At 39.9% G+C, this 14,343-nt stretch overlaps 1 protein-coding gene across 4 annotated transcripts in view; it reads left to right on the top strand.

Annotated features, from left to right (window-relative positions):
- FRMPD4 (FERM and PDZ domain containing 4) overlaps positions 1 to 14,343 on the top strand; it is a 461,147-nt gene that overhangs the window by 359,476 nt on the left and 87,328 nt on the right. The window lies entirely within an intron of this gene.

Raw genomic sequence — 14,343 nt, 5'->3', positions numbered from 1 at the left:
TCTTATTGGTATTATTTTTCACACCAAAATGCTAATAGAAATGAGACAGCTGGTAAATGAAGCAATGCACGCAGACACATTTTATTTCACTTTACTTAGTTCTTGAAGCAAGCCTCATTCGTATGCAGCATATAGCCTGATACAGACTGTTCCAGGAGGATAGACGTCACACATTTGGGACACAGCTGACATACAGTACTGCAATGAGAGAATACAAATAAGCAAACACATATACATGTATATAACTGAAGGGTTATATACAGAATTTTATTCCACAACAGAGATGTAACAAAATCCTAACGGGGAACAGAATAAGCATCCTCTTTTATAGCCAATAGAATCATTTCGAATGATTTTGCCTGTGGTAGACGGGGAGAAATCAATTGCTATTGGAAACACTATAAAGCAGCCATGCATACGGTTATAGGAAAGAATCAAACCCCTATATTTTTTTTTATCTTCAAATTAGTTTGAAAAATGTCCGATTTTTTTTTTACAGTATCTGCAAAGTGAATGAGAGTCTGGCTAATCCTATCCACACATTGCAGAAAAAATCCACTGCAGGAAAGCTGTGTTTTCAAAAACGCCTGCAATTCACAGCATGTCAATTATACCAGCAGAAGTGCTGGCAATTCCCCTAGAAGTTTTGTAAGGGAAGAAAATCTCAAATGAATAGTGTTGTTTTTTTGTTTTTTTTTAGCTTTTCCAAAATCAAAATGTATGAGCTGTATCTGATAAGTCTGACTGCTAGTGGTTAAACTAAAGAGATCCTTGCCAGTCACAATAATAGGAATCCCATGCCTTCCCATTTCAATAAAGCGGTGGTTGAACATGTGCACTGCCATTTTATTTAAGGTCTATGGGACCGTTGAAGATAGTGAAGTACGCTGCTTAATTCCAACAGTTTCATAGAGTTTGACTGAGTAGCAGTATGCATCCTTATTCACCACTGCATTCAGGTAGGGAAACATGAGCCTCCTGTCCTTAGGATTAATAAGGGTTCTTGTAGTCGACCCCATAATAGATAGGTTATACATTTTCAATTATGGGTAGATGCCTTACACCTTTAAGTATTTGTCACAGTCTAACTATACTGTCAGAAACGTCCACCTGACAATGGGCAAAGACCTCTAGCGCCAGGGCACATAATGGGAAAGCCGACAGTGCTTTCGGCACACTGTCGGCTTTCTAGCAGTATATACAACCGCATGTGCCCGAGGACATGAAAGGTTCTCTTTAAGTGATTCATACTTAACTTGGAGTGGGACTCTATCCTGACACCAGGATTGGATTAGAATACATTTCAGTGTATGGAGGGATTCGTGAAAATGGCTAGAAATAAGACATGAGCTATATTTTGATGGTCCATAATATGGGGCTTCATCCTTAGCCTACGATATTTTTTCTTTTAGGCATGTTCATAAATCCACCATTCTTTAAATGATCCCTTTCCACAAAGATGCATCTATAAATTACACCATGCTTAATACCAGAAGTCCCCTTTACTAACTTGTTAGCTACTCACAGATATGACAGATTTTTAGCCATACTAAAAGACTAAGGATTAGAGATGAGCGAACAGTAAAATGTTCGAGATTCGATATTCATTTCGAGTAGCCCCTCAATATTCGACTACTTGAATCGAATATCGAATCCTATTATACTCTAGGGGGGAAAATGCTCGTTTCAGGGGTAGGCAACGTTCGATCAAATTACACTTACCAAGTCCACGAGTGAGGGTCGGGCTGGATCCTCCGAGAAGTTTTCTCCGTGCAGCGTCCCCAAGGCGTCTTCCGGCACTGAATTAACTCTGCCAGGCCCGATGCCTGGCAGAGTGAATTCAGAGCCGGAAGACGCCGTGGGGAAGCTGCACAGAGAAGACTTCTAAAGGTAGGAGAAGAACCAGCATTGATTGGCCGACTGTATAGCATTCGGCCAATCAATGCTGGTTCTGCATCAAACTTTTCCATTCGAATAGCGAGTGGTACTCGATCGAGTACGAGTATTTCGAATACCGTAGTATTCGATCGAATACCTACTCGATCGAATACTACTCGCTCATCTCTACTAAGGATATGACTAAAGAACATGTCTTTTTCCCTATTTATAGCTGTCACTGATAGAAGTTTTTACTCTAGTAATTTTAGTTACTATTTAATGACTTTTTTAGTTTTACACATTTCTTACATTTGAAACATTTGTATCTTTTCACATTTACATTTTCTGCAATATTAATTGGAACTCTTTGGACTATTGCTGGAGAACAGCAAGCAAATCTTGAAGACTCTGGCACAGCAGGGATATGATGCACTCAGGGCCTAATAATCACTTAGTTAATGACAGAGGTGTCTTGTTAATCAGCGCCGGAACGTTTCTTGTGTCATCATCAAATTCCAAATTGTGAATAGGCTTTAAATACAAATTGGATTTATTTAGCAAAATACTGCTCGTGTCACTTAAAAGGATATTTCCATTTTTCAGTTAGTGTCACAGGCAGCAAATCCTATAGCCTATAAAAATAACAGATTTAGCTCAAAATATAGCCTTCCTAATAAAATAACCTAGATATGATAGCCTGCCTAAAAATGTGTCCCTAGATGTTTCAACACTATATGAGCGCTATCTCAGAGGGTATATACAGTATGGGTATATTGATCAAAGACTACTAGTTACTAAGTGAATGTTGGAGGTGATAGGAGTAGCCACTGTCCAGTGGTCTGACCTCTCCACATGCTTGGTTGCAAAGGAGTAAGACTAACGCAGGAGACAGGACAGGTAGCAGGAGCACAGAGGCCACAGGTAGTAGAGTTGTATTGCAGATAGCCCAGAGGCCATAAGTATTAAAGTCATATTGCAGATTTCCTGAGGCCACAGAGTTGTACTACAAGAATTTCAGAGACCACAGATATCAAAGATATGTTGCAGAAAGCTCAGAGGCCACAGGTGTCAGAATTCTATTGCAGAAATCCCAAAGATCACAGATATCAAAGTTATATTGCAGAAAGGCAAGGGCTATGGGTATAAGAGGTAAAAACAGACTCTTGTATAAAAACAGAACAGACAAAGACTCCAGTAAAAAAGCAGAGCAGAATGCATGCAAACAGATTAGGACAGAACTCACATACCGAACAGCCCTGACATACACCAGCAAATGCAACAACAACATGAAACAGAACTCATAAGCCTGCCAAAGAACTAAAGTTACAGACTTAAATGCATACAGAAACACAGGCATTGGCAGGAGGAAGAAAGGCTTATGAAAAGAAACAGGAACAGGAACAGAACATAGGGGTAGGAAAGTAAGGCAGTATGTGATGAACACAGAGGGAAGGCATTACAGTCAGTCTTCATATAAATGGAAAGTTTTATATTTTCTTGTATATTTCCTATATCAATACCTACTGGCTTTCAAAACATCTTCAAACTGGCTTTCAATATGAAGTCTTGCTGTGCACTTCCAGTGGATATTAATCTGTCCTAGTCTTATGATAGTCACACAAGCCCTTAACCATACAAACCAGACAGACAGTTAGTGTAGTGAGTCTAATAAATCATGCAGTGCTCTTTGGGATAAAGAATATTAAAGTGAACTCATACAGGATCAAAAAAGCTGCCACTTTATAGTCTCCTAGAGGAGGCAGCTACCCTATAAATCTGTCCTTGTAACATGACTTAGGATATAAACTAAACCAGAGCCTTCTTCATAATGGAAGTACACCCATCTGCAGTCAGCTGTTTTGGGGTTGTTGCCTGCCATCAAGCCAGGCAGTCTCCCTCTGGAGATTGACCATTTCTTTTGACAGAGACATTGAAAATTCTGAACAAATGCCACTGACTGCCTATTAGAAAATATTATACTTTTTTTCTTTTTTGAAAATATAGGTAGAAAAATACATTATGTACAATTTATGTAAAATTATCGTCTATACAGAGTAAAGTGAATGAAGGCAAACTGGTCAGCAGAGGACATAGAGGTGGTAAGAAATGGAGTGAGAAGCAGTCAGTGTCTGGTACATAGTTATTATTCTGTACCATAGGCATGTCACTTTTATATGAAAGTATAAATCGAATTAGAATTCAGAACATGTAACACAAGATAACAAATAACCCTTTAATATGCTAAAAAGGGAATAACAGCAACCTGCTCCAAAGTTCTTTTGCTGCAAGTATATTTATACACATTGTACAGTTCTGTAAATTTATCATGAACTTTATATAATATGGGTTATACTATATTAAAAAATGGATGCAGAAATGGTACCACTGTTGTCTAGTAGCTATGTCTGGTTTGCATCTCAGCCCCATTTAGGTTAAATAGAGTCTGTCAGACTGGGGTGACTAGGCCCCACCAGAAAAAGTCATCTTTTTGGGGCCCATTATACAACTATTACCTGCCGCCTGTTTGCAAATTCCTAAAGTGTCAACAAAATATACCTTTATTTTTCAGTAGTAGCTTGCTGCCTAGCCCATGCCTCTAAATGTTTCTATCCTGGAGTTCAGTCAGCAGCTTACTGCCTGGCTTTTTCCTTGAGCTAGGGCCCTTTTAGCTCTGTGAGCCAGGGATATGTGCCCAGACAGCAGCAGATCTCAGGCATCAGAAAGATTCTCGCCACAAGGATTGGGGCCCATCTAGAGTGATGGAGAAGATGGGACCCAAGAAGGAAGTTTATTGGTTTACCTGACTCTGCACCTAGCCGCCCAGTGTGTCTGCAGTTTATAAAAATAAACGAGGTAATTTCTTAAGTATTCTACCCAGTCCTGACACATAGCTTGGTTCAGATACTGTACAATAAATATCTTTATAAAGTACTATAAGTGTACTGTACTTGGCGGTTATCTGCTGGCTTACTTGTGGATCTATGTTTCTGCCCATAGCTCTTGTGCCTGTGCTTCCCCTTCAGCCTCCAGGAGGTCCCATGCGCCGCACTGAATTGCATAAGTGACATGATGTGGGACGCATGGGAACTCTAGAGGGCTGAAGGATAGTATGGCAGTAGTTCCACCACTGAACATAGGTTTTGACAGTTGACTATGCTTGTCGGAGGTGGTAGACTCTCTTTAAAACATAAAATCCATGGTGGTGGTTACAGGTAGATGAGATAAATAAAAATGAAGGGCAAACAAATAGGCACACTGTAAATTACTATACTGTAAATGCAGTCCCATGTAAGTAACCCCTAGTAGGAGGTAAACACTTGCCTGTGTGAATGAGTGCATAAGGAATACCATATTACATTTCAGAAACAGTCAAAGGGGAATAATTTCAAGTTACCAGCCCCGTACGTTGCGACATGTTGAATAACAAAAGCACAAACCACTATCTAAAAACCCCCATGCATGTTTTGAAGTCAGTTTTCTCTGTTACTTGTTGGTTTTCATTTAACTCACTACTCTCTTAAAGGGGATGGCCACTTTCAGACCAATATTGAGAAACAAATGTTATTGTATGTATAATAAAAATATTTATTAACAATTTCCCAATATACTTTCTGTATCAATTCCTCAAAATTTTCTAGATCTCTGCTTGCTGTTATTTATTCTGCTTACTGCCAGTGGATAAAAGTCAGTCCATGGTCATGTGATGTACAGTCCATAGTCATGTGATACATGGTCCATGGTCATTTGACACACAGGTACACAGCTGGTCACAGCTTGACATCACATGACCATGGACTGATCTTAATCCACTGAGAGTAAGCAGAATGAATGACAGCAAGCAGAGATCTAGAAAACTGTGAGGAATTGATATAGAAAGTATATTGGAAAATTGTATAGTTTTTTTATTGTACAAACAATAACATATGTCTCTCAATATTGGTCTGAAAGTGGATAACCCCTTTAATGCTTTGATTAGACACTACTCTGTTTCTCATGTAGACTTCCTGCAAGCAAGAATAGCAACAGATGTGTCATTGGTAGTCTTTTATGTTTTTTTTCTTAAAAATTTTATGAATGTGAAAAATGTTTACTGTGCCAGGTTTGGAACAAATCACTGTTTGACATAAAGTGCATCTGATTCATAGTCTCTGTATGCTTCTCTGATTGTACAAACATTTAGTCAGGAACTGCAGGGTTTTGGCTATTTTCAGCAGTCTTGACAAGTGATAAGATGTCACTGCAGAAAGTGGCTTCTATTATGCCTAGTGCATACAAACACTGAAATTTCTGAATTCGTGAAACAAGCATCCAGGGCAGTCTGGCTACTCAGTGCTCAGGACTGCGGTCTTTTTAGGGTTAATTAACATGGGTGAAACAATTGCATTCGGTGATACACAGTTCAGATAGGTTAGTCATGATTGGTATTCTTGTGGATGGGGTTAAACACTATAACGATAGGTGGGTGACATTGAACTAAAGGAAAGTCAGTTTAGCTGATAAAAGATTCATTGAATCATTAACAGGCAGATAATCATATTAATAATTCACAAGTTTCAAGCCTTGTTATTGTTTCTCAACAATTCTTTTGAGATGTTGCCTGGTCATTAAAACATCATTATCGTAACTTTAATTGTACAGGACTTGGATTTGTAAGCAGTTCTAAGGAAGATGTGGACTATTTCTGATATTATTTTAGAGGACATAAAGGAAGAATGATTTTGGCTACAGCACCAATAACATCTCAGGTGTAGTTACAGATGTAAGGAAAGGAAAGTATTCACTTTCTACTGCAAACATTAACCCTTATACCATACCCTGGTATAACATCAGTGTTTCAATGCACTTTGGCCAGTAACAGCCCATGTGCTTAGAAAAAAATTAAACAAAGATGGAGAATGTTCATGACATCACAGATGTGCGAAGTCTCGATAGCGGTTTTCTCAGAACTCCTGTGCTGCTCAGTCCAGGACACCGGTATCAGGACTTTCTACTTTAATGGATTAGTGGATGTGGACTACCGGCAGTGCTAGCTAACATCCCTAGATGAAATGATACTTTTCTCCCTACAGGACAGGTCAGTGTTCTGACTATTCCTTCAGTAGTCTCCCCAGCAGTATCTCATTGACTGTTCTTTTGACGGTGTTTTGGGATTTAAACATTTGCTACTGATCATGAAATTTAGTTTATACAGCGGCCGCAAAATCACGGCCGCAAAATAACGTGGCGTATACGATCCTAGCTCCCATTGAAATCAATGGGAGCTTTTACAGCGCGCAAAGTCTCACACACCATATACGTGCCACATCACACGGCACGTTACATCGTGTGAACTCCCCTTTACAGCACCAAGGACAACATATGCATGGAGTTTGTATGTTCTCCCAGTGTTTGCGTGGCTTTCCTGCAGGTACTCTTGTTTTCTCCCACACGCTAAAGACTTACTAATAAGGAATGTAGATTGTGAGCCCTGTATGAGACAGTAACTATCAATGACTGTGAAGGACTGCAGAATATGATGGCGCTATATGAGTAAGCATACATAATGCTCCATTAGTGCCCCACACAGTATTTCCCACCTCTGAATATTACATTTTATTCCCAATGATCACTCCACTCCCTTTGTTACCCTCTGGACCTGCACCTACTGATCTGATCTATAACTTGACAGTGAGCTGAGAACCAAATAACTGATAAAGATACACTAGAGAGGAGACTCAGTGAGATCAGTTAGTGCAGATGCTGGAGGCTGACAGACTGACAAAATAGGGTGGAGTGATCTTTGGGAATAAAGCATGCGGGCCACTCTTGGCATGTATGCATGCCAGGCATTGCCTGCTCCTCTTAGGGTATGTTCACATGGCGAAAAATGATGAGAAATTCCTCTTCAATTTCCACCACTGGCATCTTCACCAATGTTCTAGTCACGACAGGATGCTAATACTGTGCATTGGCATTCCTGCTGCTGATTAGGCCCAGATGAATGGGCATGATCAGCAGGGAGTCTCAAGCCGCAGACTCCATGGCTGAATCCACGGCAAAGTCAAGAAGGACGCTTCTTTTGTCCACATCCTGCTGTGATTTTTGCCTTCGATTGAAAACAATGGGAGTCAGGTTCCGGGTGAGCATATCCTTATTGAGTAAATCTTTCTTATTATGAACCAAGTACTTGACACCATAGCAGGTGAAACCTAATGATCAGTTTATCAATCACAAGTAACACTATCGGATATTTCAGAATCTTACAAGAATGGAAGTGTAACATTGAGGTATAAGACAAACTAAAAATTTTCACTAATGGAGATGACTTCTTCTGAACTACATACTCATTTTTTTGGGGTGTCTTACTGCAACATTTCTATCAATGCTAGCTAAACAAATTCATGGATAATGTACATGGTGATTCATGGCAATGCACGTGGTAATTGCAGAGTGTGGAATGTATGAATTATACAGGATTTATATAATAAAACATAATTTTTAATAGATTAATTAGAACCCAGAGCTGAGACTGCAAATACATCAATAGAAGCAACTCCTTCATTAGTGTGGCTACAGGAATCAAGTACAAAACTCGTATATTCATGAATTGTCGACACCTGGGATTATATATATGATTACTTGCAAGGACGTAACTTGAGGGGCTGCAAAGAGTGTACCTGTGCCCATGTTCCTTAGGGGGCCCATAAGTACTGGCATAACCTAAAGGGTTCACAGTGGTCTCACTTGGCACTTGGTCCATAAGTGCATTGTAAATTTACTTCCACTGTCAAAAGGAGAAAAAAAATTAACTATTTCATGCCAAAAAGAGCAAATGGTCAAAATATAGTCAAGGAAGAACAAATCGGGAAATAATTGCTATAGGGGGCCCAAGGTGGACTTTTGTACTAGGGCCATTGAGCCTTTAGTTACGCTGCTGATTGTCTCTGTGACAAAAAAAAAATATGTTGGTAAAACTAGTCTGGAAGGAATTTCAGGAGATGAATTTTGGACCACATGGGCAATGTCCTAAGTAAAGAAGACCACTCCATCAGCAATCGTGTCTGAGATGTGAACCACAGAGACCCTAAATGCCTTAATTTCAGGGGGTCGAGAGGATTTTACCCCCTCCAATTACAGAGGATGATTGGGATTGCAAAATTCTTCATAAAGAGGCTCAGTGGATATTTAGATTGCAAACCATGGGACCTTCTTTTTCACATTTATCTAAATAAATGGAAGATAATTGTACATTACAGTTATGACTCAATGATCTATAGGGAAAATTAGAAGTTTCGTCTGAGATCCCCTGAGCAGAGTTTTACTTTGTGCGGATCACAGTAGCATCACATATGGGATATATAAGGTTATATTTAATTAAACAATTGACATCTCTGTACAGTACTGTAAATCCACTAATGTCATTGAAACTCTGTATATGTTGAAAACATTGTTACATAGAGGGTACAGTATCATTTGGAGGTATATCCCCTTCCTTTTGATTATCATGTTTCAACATATTTCACTATAGGAAATTATATAGTAAGGTTACTTTTTTATCATTTCTTTGATAAGGATACAATAGGAAGGGTGTCTACATCTATTTATCTAAGAAGAAAGTGCCTGAACAACAACTAAATGCAGTTATTGCACTGTTTAGATGGAGTTTGATTGTGTCTGATAGCATGTTAATCAAATTATGTGACTTCTAACTGTGCAGCCACAGCAGCCTACTGCACAGTTTATCCCACAGTGAGGAACCTGACAGTATATTCACCTAAACATGGGATGATATTCTGAAATACTTTATACTTACCTGTGCTGCAGTGCCGTTACAGTGTGTAAGGTTTCAAGTGCGAGTAGTGTAATGTTACCCTGACCACCTTCTACGACTACATGGACTAATGGGAAGCTAATGGTGGATAGAAAGGACAGAAGTCCATGTCCTGGTCTGTGACAGTGTATGGGCAGTTTAGTGGTAAGAAATGGGTAGTAACGTATTTCATTATGGGGTATTGCCAGTCAGCAGCTTAGGGCTCGTTCACATCTGCGTCCGGGAGTCTGTTTTGCAGGTTTCCGTTTCCTGAAAAAAACAGAGGCAGGAGACAGAAACCTGCAGGACTATTTCATACCCATTCATTTGAATGGGTTTGAAAGATGTCCGGCCGTGAGCGCCGGTGAGCGTTTTATGCTCTCCGCTGCGAAACCATTTTTTTAAAACCGGACACAGAGTCGGACATGCATACTCTGTGTCCGGTTTTACAAAAACGGTTTCGCGGCGGAGAGCATAAAACGCTCACCGGTGCTCACGGCCGGACCCGGTCTGAGAGGTTTCCGTCTTCTGCATGCAGAAGACGGAAACCTGAAAACGGAGTGTGTGCGCTAGTGTGAACCCAGCGTTATCTGCATTTTTAACTGCACCCCCTAAATCAAATGCATTTTTAACTGCCATTTATGGGCACTCTAATGTCCTAATGTGACCCCTCTAATCATTTGGGGGGTGAAATGCGTTGCAAAAAAAAAGAGTTAATACTGAAGTTTGATGGACAAGTAGTTTGTGGGTCTATAAAGTCGATTAATAACAGAGAAAGGAGATGTTGATGGAGTTTGATGGACAACTATATTTTGGGTTTGTGTAACTAGATTTCTAAGTATTAGATTCGTTCTGATTTGGTGTTATGTGCATTTGACTTCCCTAGTGCATAATTGGTAATACAGATGCATCTAAGGACACATAAATTTAATGCTGAACTGGTTCTGGCTTTTAATTAATCTATTAGAAGTTATGTTCCTGTCCAATCCTGCACGATTGATACATTCCACACGTAGTCAACTGAGATTTAATTTCAGTGGAATTAAGCTTGTGTGAAGTAGTACATGTAAGAAGTAGTGCATGAACACACAGTGCACACAGTGATGTCACAGAATAGGGACAAAGTACACAATGATGTCAAATAAGGATAGAACTGTGAACTTGGAATAGTATAAAAATGAGAATGTAATTTTTCATAAGACCTTAGAAGCACTGTTCTAAGTTTAATAATGCCTGAAATAACTATTTGAATAGGCTCCTCTGCCCCTGACTTCCCTATATATATTATACAAAAGTGAGCCCCTCCAAACTTGTAGTGAGAAACAGGATACAGATTTCAACTATCATGAGATAAACAAGGGAAAGAAAACAGTAGGGACAGGAGTGGTTTTCAATGCAAGATTACACATAAAGGAGGTAAAAGTAAATTATAACATTTATTAATGGGAAAAATATGCAAATCTGTTTTTCAAGTTTTCAACAAGCCTTTAATTCAATGATGCGGGGATTAGCCAAATCAGTATCCCATCTGTGGACAGCGCTGTTTAGATCTGGCTGGATCTCTTCAGCACAACGTATGGAAAACTAATTTAGCAGAGATGAGAGACTTCTAGACCAGGTTCTGGGGATAATATGACTCCTTAAGGAAAGATCACCTTCTCAGGTTTAAGGGGGCTACCCCTAGAGGGCAGCAAGCAGAGGCACTGTTTTCCTATTTACATCTTGGAAAACAGATTTGCATATTTTCCCATAATTCCCCAGTGAAGCAAAAAAGGCTTTTGTAAGACTCCATATGCCTGAGAAATGATATTATCCCCAGAACCTGGTCTAAAAGTCTTTCATCTCTACGCTGTGCTGAGGAGATCCAACCAGATTGAAACAGTGCTGTCCACAGCTGGGAAACTGATTTGGCTAATCCCCGCATCATAGCATTAAAGGCTTGTTGAAAAAGTCGGGCATGATGTTTAAGGGGGCTACCCCTAGAGGGCAGCAGGCAGAGGCACTGTTTTCCTATTTACATCTTGGAAAACAGATTTACATATTTTTCCCATAATCTCCCAGTGGAGTGAAAAAGGCTTTTGTAAGACTCCATATGCTTGAGAAGGTGATCTCTCTTGAAGGACTGATATTATCCCCAGAATATTTATTAATGTCACAAAAGCTCCCACAAAGCAATGAAAATTTAGGGATGCTTTAAAGTGTAACTCCAATTTTATCTATTTATTTATTTTCCCAGTGTATTTGATGAACATTCTTGAAATATACTTAATTATGTGCCCTCAGTCCTGGTGGGACCAGATATCCGAGGATAATAAAACTTTCACACTCCTCATCTATGAACTGCTCCATATATGTTCTAATATACTGCTACGTTTATGCTTTTTATATTGATGGTTCTGCTATAGATCACTTGTCTAATTCACCATACTAGTGATATGTAATTTTGTGTATTAATATTTGAGTCTTCAGTTATTGTGTTTATAGCAGACCTGGTGAAGAGACCTAGATGTTCTTGAAGCTTGTCACTGTGATCATCTTTTCAGTTATCCAATAATAGATATCAATAAAGACTGAGACTGTCAATTCTTGTCTCTTCTCCCAGGGCAATAGACAGATGTATACTGCTGCTTCTGGATATTTGATTGGATACTGAATTTCATACACAGTCATCTGTGATCTTGTTTATTGTGTGAATTACAGTATAAGGCTTTTTAGAAGTAGTTAATGTACAATAATTGAAGAGGTTATGTGACGATCCAGCACATTAAGGGCACGGTATACACATACATACTGTATGGCTCCCAAAGATTCGCTTTGCAGAGCACAAAAGAGCAGTATAAGTCTCATTCCTCAGCCCCCTGCTAACACTCATTCTCAAGTATGTACAGAGTAAAGCAAAGTCTGTGATGTCACAGGGAGCTGGAGTGGCATCATGGGAGGCTGAGGAATAACACATCTGCCTTCTTTTCTGTGCTATACATCGGGGGCTCGTGGAACATCTGCTATACAATAACCATGTTTATACAGTGACCTAAATGCACAAGAAAAAATGTAAATCCCTACATAACCCTTTTAAAGGAGTTACCCAAGATTAAGTATTGATGGCCTATCATAAGGTTAGATTCTCAGTATGTGTTTGGTGGTAGATCAGCAATACTTCTTGTCCTGTACACTATGCAGATATCAGCTGATCAGTGGGATTGCGATGTTTCAGACTCTACTGATCTCATATTCATGACCAACCCTAAGGATAGGCCATAAATCAGTGGCTTAACTAAAGTCTTGTGGAGCCCATTTCAAATTCTTGTCCATGGCCTCATACTCTTAAGAGTTCTTAAGAGTTACAGTTACAGGTGCTGCAGCAGTACCTTAGATACTTGAAAGGGATACAGCATTAGTAACCACAACTGCAGTTATCAAGAATATGGTGAGTGAGCAGCGCAGCATGCGGCATGTAAACAATACTGGGAGCTGCATGCTGTGAGAAATAGCTGATCTGTAGGGTAAGAGATGTAAGAGAACACTGGGGGGTCCAACACCCAGGGCCCATGCCGCTCAACTGTTTGAAGGTACGGTGGTGTTTTTGCACAGGCTGTAACTCCTTCACTATTTACATTGCACAGTATCTATTTTATAATCACCCTGCAAAGTTATTACAGCCTGCAATAATCATGCACAGCTGCTATAAAACAGATGGCGTTAGGGGCCACACGGTGGCTCAGTGGTTAGCACTGCAGCCTTGCAGCGCTGGAGTCCTGGTGTTCAAATCCCGCCAAGGGCATAAAACCATCTGCAAGGAGTTTGTATGTTCTCCCCCTGTTTGCATGGATATCCATCCCATATTCCAAAAAAAAAAAAGACATACTGATAGGAAAAAATGTACATTGTGAGCTCTATGTGGGGCTCACAATCTACATTAAAAAAATAAATAAATAAATAAATAAAAAAAACACAGATGACGTTTGATGTAAATAGTGTAGTGGCCCCACACAGTAGAATATGCTCAACAATGGCCCCGACACAGTATTATATGCTCCACTGTGGCCCCCACGCATAATTACATACACCACATTGGCATCTACAGAGTAAAATATGTTCCACAGTGGCCCACACACACAGTATAATATGCTCCACAAAGTGGCTAAACATAGTATAAAATGCTCCCAATAACACCCATATTCCCGCTTCAGGTGAGCCCCACAAAATTCAATGAATATTCGTGAGGTTTGGCCTTCAACTTTGGTACTATAATTATACTCTGGGGTCTCCCCAGAGGAAGTGATTAAAAATAACAAATTCACCTTATCTCACTTTTGCCAAGCATCCTCATTCCATCTGGCTCTTGTCAGCATCTTATTAGGTCCTCTTCTGTCTTCGACTGAGGTGACATGCTCCAGACGTCACTGCTGGGGCCTGGGATTAGGCCTCAGCAATCATGTGGGGTACGCTGGCATGCCCCATGTGACCAATGGGGCCCAATCACAGGTTCAGCAGTGACCTCTGGCCATAAAAGCCCTGGGAATTGTCAGAAGCTCAGGAGTGGTGAGCATTTAATAAGTATTTTATTATTTTTAGTCACCTTCCCTGGGCTAGCATGTATTGCAAAGGGGCTTTCCCAGACTGCTATCATAGTGGTCCATGGCCCTGGTTATATCCAGCTGGCTGTGGGCTCCGTA

The sequence above is a fragment of the Leptodactylus fuscus genome, chromosome 2 (assembly GCF_031893055.1).
Source record: "Leptodactylus fuscus isolate aLepFus1 chromosome 2, aLepFus1.hap2, whole genome shotgun sequence".
Taxonomy (NCBI): Eukaryota; Metazoa; Chordata; class Amphibia; order Anura; family Leptodactylidae; genus Leptodactylus; species Leptodactylus fuscus.
The sequence above is the reverse complement of the archived record's forward strand: the minus strand, read 5'-3'. Positions and strand labels throughout refer to the sequence as shown.